We start from the raw sequence: 8,008 nt of genomic DNA on the forward strand, positions 1-8,008 counted from the left end.
GGAGGTTAAGTGCAACTCAGCTAAGTGGTGTCCATCTTAACTGGTGCAAGTGGTTACCTTGGCCAAAAGTGTGACAGACTGAGAGGAATTTCAAAGAGGCCCAGGGCAGCCACAAAAATGGGTAACAGCTTGGGAAATGTTAAACAACAGACATAAAACTAGAACACATTCACTGATTTGCTTCTCAACTTGTTCTAGTGATTCAGGATGGAAATCTGGACATCACTGTGGATAATACAGTGAAAACCTCTGGTCAAAGGGCAGCAACAGTAAAGGAAGCTAATTAAATATTGGATAGCAATGGAAAGGGGACGCAGGTGTGGGAGAAAGATTTACATAAGTTTTGTCATCATGTAGATCAGCGGGAAGCCCCTGCCAGAAATAGGATCTCAAAAAGAAAAGAGCAAAATATAATGGCTCAGGGAAAAGCACCACAAATTGTCAGTGATCTACACAAAACTTATGTTTGGAAAGACCACTGGCTGCTTTGGGGAGTATGGGATAATCAGAGCATAGAATGAATAACACAGATGTGTAAAATACAATGGGTGTAGTAGAAGATAGATTAGGAACTTCTTGGCCCTCATGACTTGTATGAGTAATACATAAATAAGACAAGAGGAAATGGAAAAGAGATCTTAGGAATTTTCTGCACAAGGGAGAGTTAACTTGTGGAACATTGTCACCATATGCCATTAAAAGCAAGGTCTTAATGGAATTACAGGAAAAAAATATAGATGGATAGGCAAAGTTATACTCTAAAATGAAAATAATAATATTTTTGTATTATCCCATCTGGAAGTAAAATAAATCTTCATCTCTAAGCCCAAGTAACCGAATGTTTAGGAAGAAACGTGATTAATCTAGAAATGTTATTTTTGGCATTTTTTTGCATCTTCCCCAGAAGCAGCCACTAGTAGTCATAATTTGAGACTGAATACACCTTGGATTGAGCTAGTATGACCATTACTGTGTTTTTAAATCTCTTCTGCAGGCAGCTTTCATTCCTGGAAAGCTTTCAGTTCAGCTTGCTAGCAGCAAGTCTTGAAGAGAATTCACAGAATAGAAGTATTGAATATGACACCAAAATAGTAAGTAGAACAAATCAAATAAAGTTCTACCTTTTTCTTCATGTTATTATGGCATCTATATGAATTAGGATATCTCATTTTAGTGTCAGAAAAATATTAAGTCTTTAGATTTATGAAGATGGGATTGGGAAGCTCTAGAAAATATTAAACCCACTGCCTAAATAATAATGTGGAATGCATAAACCATCACTTCTTCACCCTATTCAAAATAATAATCACAAACAATAATCTGGGTCTTCACATGTGGCAGTTTGACTTTCTCTTCCAATTCAAGTAATCACTACAGGAAATCTTTATATTTGCATACTAATTTTGAGACTTGAATTTGGTTTTAGTGGAACTAGAAAGAGTGCCACATGAAATGTAAATTTTTTTTTAACTACAAAGAGAAAAGTTCCGCCCTTATTTTTGTTCTTTAACATTTAATAATAATTTTAATTTATCACATCTGGGCACTGTCAGATAGTGCTTGCATATCCATTCTTCTAAGCAGTCTGGACAAATACAGTGATTCAACAAATATTTTTTTTTAATCTCAAATTAAATAAACCCAAGAGCAACACTGATAGACGTCAACTGCCTTTTCAGACTTACAACAATATTTCTTTGCCCATCCAAACACCCATCTCTTATAGGCAAGAGGAAAAAAGAGCAGGGGGTTTGTACCCTGAAAGAAAATGCCATCAGTAAATTCAAGCTATTTGAAGCTTAAAAGAAAAATAAACAGCAAATTTCCAGGATTCTAATACAGTCATTTCTCTCTCAGTAGAGACTGTGCTTCAGTACCAATTCCCCTTCTGATTGAAATTTCTTAGCCACACTCTGCCACCTTGAATCAAATACTTTCAACGTAGGATTGCTGAAGCAGGTTACAAACCTGAAAACAACCATGCTTGTAATCATTGTGTCACAGTGACTGCTTTAGAGAGAAATATTATTTACCTGGTACAGAAAAAGTAAGGAACAATATCCTGCCCAAGCTTAAAGGAAGTCTGTCTATTTCAGGAAGAGAAAGCTCATCCTAATCCCCATTATGGTGGAAGACCACCATTCCACACAGTATTTAATCCAGCCAGCCCACCTCACACAGCACCACACTTTTGTCACATTTTCTCCATTTCAGTTGCTATTATGGCCAGAGGACAAAAAAGGCTGTAGACTGCCCCAAAGCACTTTTCCCTCAGCTCTTTTTTCAGAACAGGATGCCATTTAGACTCATGCATACCATTAACATAAATAACCTCAGAACTACTTAAATCACAAAAAGAGTTTTCAAGTGTTTGTAAACAAAAATGTGTGCCAGGTATACATTTTAATTTATCCTTTCCTCCTGGTTTTTTTGGGCGTTTTTTTTTCTTTTTTTTCCTTTTTTTTGTTTTTTGTTTTTGTTTTGTTTTCTTACAAACGTTGGTAAATTAGAATACTGTGAAAACTACATAAAGGGATAGCTTTGAGTTTGCTCATTCCTTCCTTCACCCCTCAACACCCTGGCAGACATTCTCTGTGTATCTTGACATGCAAATGCAGATTGGTTGCCTCAGATTATTCTGCTATTGATTATTGAAATATTTTTACTGCTGGGCAGCACCCTTCCCTGTAATTTTGATGATGGAAAGCCTTTGAGTCAGTTGATTTCAAAAACGTGTTTCACTTGTTTGAGAACACTTTTTTGATGTTGAAAAAAGCCAAGAAACAAAAACACCCAATTTACTTAAAATGTCATGGACGCTTGATGGAAGCTTACCTTGATATTCCTTTAATTCTAGCCTTTTGTCAGTATAACTGATGTTATTTTAAGTGCACATATTTAAATTAAAATATCCTGTGATGAAAGTGTGACAACATCTAAATAAATTCGTGCCTCTTTTTAAATTTCAAAAAAAAAGTAATGTTTCTTCCTCTCACTTTCTGTATTTTCTGCCCTTTTCCTTTGTTTTCCAAGCATCCAAAGCTAAAAGAGCTTGATAAAAATGTAGTAGTGGGATGGGGGGAAGGAGAGGAGAGGTAAGATAACATTATTTCAGGTCTTTGCACTGCTTTGTTAGGACAGATTTAATCTTTGGGCAGCATCAGAAGATAGGCCTGAATGAGCACCTGATGATTTCTTCACTCTCTCCTCTTTTATCTGGATTACTACAGACTCTTTTCAGGCATAAAATCTCACTATTCCTATTTGGTAAATTAGGCTATTTTCCCCTGTATTTCACTTATTGTAAAATGTTTTCTTTCTTAACTTCAGGCCATTGTTCCTGAGTAGCAAGCATGCTGTCACTGGAGACAGGGTGAGAGGATGGAACTATGTAACTGGGGACAGATTCTGCCATATTTTGCCAGTTAGCAGTAGCTTGTTCTCAAGTGCTCTTGACTTCATGGCAGTTTGTAGCAGAAAAAACATGGATAAAAGGGGTCAAAGTTGGCCTTGTAATTGGAAAATGAGGAAAGATAATATTATGGAATATGGAATAGTCTCAAATGGCAATTTAATTTTCAAGTTAGCAAATACTCAGAATGACAGAATAATACTCATGAACTGGGTGAGTTTTGAGAAAGTATTTGTTCACAGTCTGATTTATTAGTGCTTCTTGTTGCCTTATGATAAACACTAAAAAAAAAAAGAAGAAACAAACACAAACACCAACATCATAGTCGTCTTTGTTCCATTTAACAGTGAAACTCAAAGCTAACAGTTGTAGTTCAGAACCAGAAACCTCACGACAGAATACTAAAATGTGTGGTGCTGGGACTTTGTCATCACTGAAATGTATATTCTGTGTGGTAATCTTTTATCTAGTTGTGCACTGAAAATAAAAACCCCAATCCAAACCCCACTGTAATTACATTTTGCTTGTTCATGCTGAGTAAAACATGTCAGATATTTGGGAAGAACAGGCTGAGGTGCAGAGGAACCAAGCATGAGCATGTGCTAGTGTTTCACAGCACGTGTAGCCTGATTGCTGGCACCAGCCAAGAAAACCAAGGGATTGCTGCTGTGCTTGTGACAGGGTGAAGGTGGTTACAGGCCAGCTCATTAAAAATTATGGACATGTGTTGTGCCACGTTTGATGACTGTTGAGAGAAGCCAGAGAGAAAGAGCTTACATAAAAGCCAGGACATAACACCAGTTGACTCACTCAGCACAAGGTGGCCTCTGTGCAGGGCACGTGTAGCCATAATGAGTGCAGGAAGTGCTGCTGAGTCTTTTGGGAAGTGTTGGGAGCTACAAGTTCTGTTAGGTCGGCAACGACCACCTGCCCACAAGCCTCGGGCAGGTAATGGGCATTTCAAAGGAGGCACATGGAGAGCTTCTCTGGGGAGGCTACTGCTCTTGTCTGGCTCTCTCCCCTCAATGGCATCAGCATTAAGACCACGGATATTCACGGAAAATCACATCAAGAGGGCCATGTCCATAACAGTAGGGTGTCCACAGTAGAAGAGGGCAGCAAGATGGAAGTTGTAACTCCCTTTTCCTTTTTAATTGCTCTTTCAAAATGAGGCAGGGATGCAACAGCATATGACATGCTTATATGAAGCATGCCTCCCATCCTGGAAATATTTATTCTGAGCTCAAAAATAATACTGCTGGACCAGATCCATCCCTGGTGTTCATTGTGAGACACTGGACTAGGACACTGTGGGGTATTGAGCAGTCTGTGCCCATAGGTGTGGGTGTTGGTGGGAAACATGGAAAGGCCCCACAGAGGCACCTCCACATCACCATGCCAGATGCTGGAGATTGCTCAAGGATACCCTCTCTGTGCAAGGCATGGCTCTGGCTCTCCAGTGGGATTTTCCCCAACCCCTTTAGATAGACTGACATAAGGGATCAAGCAGGCTGGGGGGCAGGATGCATATTGGATCAGTCCCACCAGAAAACAGAGCAAGCGTGCTTGTCTGCTGCTCTCAAATGCTCCACTCCTACCAGTCCCCCTGCCACACCCCTCTGCTGCAGCGCTGCACGCGATTCCCCAGCCTGGAGCTCCCACGGACCGGGCTATATTTTTATTATTCTCCTTTTTTCCTACTTAAAACACGAAAGGAAGACTGACACGAGCAGAGTCGTTCCTGACAACACCGCGATGCAAAGGGCCCAAGGGCGGCCCTGCACCCTGGCAAGGGCTGCGGAGGGGGCTGGGCTCAGCCCCTCATCCCCCTCGGGAGCCGGGGAAGGCGCGGGGCAGCGGGCGAGCCCCTCGCTGCCAGGGCTCCTGCCAGGCGCCGCGGCCCCGGGAGCCCCTTGGCGGGGCCAAAGTGAAAGTGAAGCGACTCCCGAAACCCTTTTGGGGGTGGCGGCAGGAGCCATGTGACAGCCGGGAAGCAGCCCGGCCACACGGGGGGCGAACAACGGGGGGCGGGGGTGTGTGTGGATGATTCCTGAGGGCTGCGGTGTCCCCTCCCCGCCTGCCGCGGCAGGGGCGCCCCGCGCCGCCTCCCCTCCCCGCATCCCGCACCGCCGGCATCTCCCTCCGCAGCAGCACTCACACCCGTCCCTGGAGCCCGGGCAGGGCCGGGCCGGGCCGAGCCGGGCTGGGCTGGGCAAGGCACGGCAAGGCAAGGCGGGCGGCTCCCCCTCGTCCCCTCCCCTCCCCTCCGCCGCGTCCCCCTCAGGCAGGGCAAGGCAGGAGCGCGCCCCGCAGCGCTGCCCCCGGGAGGAGGGACTCGCCTCCCCAGCACGATCACGGCGGCTTATTAGGGTGGTCGTCTCTCCACCTCTTTTTTTTTTTTTTTTTTTTTTTTCTTGTAACTATTTTTTTTTTCAATTTCCCTGCTCGCCGCGGCTGTCAGCGCTCTCACCGCTGCTCTTACCCCCGCGCCTCCCGGGGCTGCCGACGCGGCCCTGCCCCGCCGCCCCTTTGTGCCCGGCGCGATGCTGCGGGGGCCCGGGGGCAGCGGCAGGTAAGCGGGACGGCGGCGAGGGGCTGGCGGGGCACGGCCGGGACAGGAGGTGCCGGTGAGGAGGGCGCGGAGCCGCCCGCCCCCGGAGCAGCTCGCTTCTCGCCCGCGCCTCCGCGCCCGGCCGGGTTTTTGCCTTCCTTTGTTTTATTTAGGTGGTCTGTAAAAAGTTGTTATCACCGCCACCCAACAGGACACTCCCTCCCTTCCCCCCATCCCCAGTCGAGACCTCGGGGGTCTCAGACCCTGCCCGCATTGGCCCTTGCTTTGAGTCTCCCCGTAACTGCCGCGTATTAAACCTGTCTCCAGCTGTGAATCATCCCTCTCTCCAGCCTACTTACCCCGCCGCCCCCCGGAGTCCCTCACTCCAACCTTTCTGCCTATTTTGATTTTATTTCCTCCCCCCGCCTCTCCTCGGTTTCTAAGGGACTCCCCTCCAACCTGTCTGTAGGTATGTTTGTGTAACCAGACACTGAGAGTAGCTGTCTGCCGAGGAATTAACTCGGCAACCCCCAAAGCTTAGTTTGCATTCAATAGAGGTGTTTGTTTTTCAGGTTTAAATCTCCAGACGGGTTGAAGAAGTCGTCCAAAAGGAACCACTTCGCAAATTTTGTTTCTTCCCTTGAAATCCCACTGGACGTGGAGCAGGTGGGGGATCGGGAGGGGAAAGTTTTGGGGTGGAAGGAGGTTATGGGATGGAGAGTGATCAGGGGCTGAGTGGTGTAGGAAGGTGGGGGAAAGTGCTTTAAAGTTGGGAGAGTGGAGCTGCACTTTCCCCCTTCCCCTCCTCAGCGGAGGATAGCTCAAGGCTCTTGCTCTCGTTCGTTAAAAATAAATACTACAGAAGTTGGCAAATTTTGTAGTTTTAGAGAAGTGGATTCTCTCCAGGATTAACGTAAAAAATGTTGATGTTTGAGGAACTGCTCTTGCTCAACCAATGAATAAAGTGGAGATGTTGACAGATTGTCTAGCCTCTGGTAAATGAGAACAAAAAATATTTCATTTCTTGAAGGGCATCAATAATTGTGAGGGTGGGAGGGAGAGGAAGGAGTTTAACTATTAACCTTTATCTAGGCTCATAAATGAGTTGGAACTCATGTTTCTGAAGCTTCATTTATACATTTGCTTTCCTGTTTCCCCCCCTCTTCTTTCCTTCAATTGAGATGGTGAAAGGTAAATGAAAATAATGATGCTTGCATTAATTGGACAAGTAGGCGATTTTATGGCTCACCAGTAAAAAATAAATGCCACGGGAGAGTTGCTGTTTGCAGTGCAAGCGGTGGGAAAGTGGTCTGGAGGGCGTGGGGGGGGGACGGGGGGGACGGCAGAGAAGTGCGGCTGGCTGCTGCTTGTACTCTTAACTTTAGGAGGTTTGGATTTGTGTTTCCAGATCTTCACTTGAAGACGGCGAGGACAGTTTGTGGAAGGTAAGAGAACCTCTTCCCCAGCACTTAGACCCTGCCCACGTGTGCTGTGAGTACCTGGGTGTTTGCTCAGGCCCGCAAAGCCAGCACACCCGCGCTGAGAAGTGATAAACAGGAGACTGTTGAGTTGTTGCTGGACACGGTGTGCATATTGGGAAGCACAGGATCTTTTTAGCAAAGAAATTAGCTGTTTTTACACACTGAGATGCTTCTTAAGCTAATGAATTCCTCCCCTCCAAAAACGGGATAGCCTTTCTTTTCTTAATCAGGACATAGCTTAAGAAAACAGCAGACGAAGACTACTGTGAAAAAGTTTCTGTTCTGACTCTTCTCTACAGTGAAAGTAGCATGCCTAACTTAACATGTATGTTGTTTCCGTCAAAGATGTTAATATTTATTTTGGTATGAACTGGGGGTAAAAATATCCTGGCATCTTCTTAATTGCATCTTTTCCAAATGTGTTGTTGTTATTTTGTGGCATGGTTCTTGCCAGAAGTGAAATAAAGTTACTCCTACTAGTTTTGAAGATACACTATGTCCAGCCACCAGAGGTTTTCTCCTTCTTACTGGCTTAATGAAGTGAAAGCAAGAGATCCTGTGGAG

The 8,008-nt window shown here is 44.9% G+C and overlaps 1 long non-coding RNA gene across 2 annotated transcripts; it reads left to right on the top strand.

The window, feature by feature from the left end:
• Nucleotides 1-5,995: 5,995 nt before the first annotated feature.
• LOC137469894 (uncharacterized) lies at nucleotides 5,996-7,674 on the top strand. 2 transcript variants are annotated; one of them, XR_010996764.1, is made up of 3 exons: nucleotides 5,996-6,432; nucleotides 6,536-6,629; nucleotides 7,372-7,674. It is a non-coding gene; the product is annotated as an uncharacterized lncRNA (long non-coding RNA). The 2 variants fall into 2 exon arrangements; XR_010996763.1 differs by having other exon boundaries at nucleotides 5,996-6,629.
• The last annotated feature ends 334 nt before the right edge of the window (nucleotides 7,675-8,008 follow it).

This window comes from Anomalospiza imberbis, chromosome 3 (genome assembly GCF_031753505.1).
Source record: "Anomalospiza imberbis isolate Cuckoo-Finch-1a 21T00152 chromosome 3, ASM3175350v1, whole genome shotgun sequence".
Classification (NCBI taxonomy): domain Eukaryota; kingdom Metazoa; phylum Chordata; class Aves; order Passeriformes; family Viduidae; genus Anomalospiza; species Anomalospiza imberbis.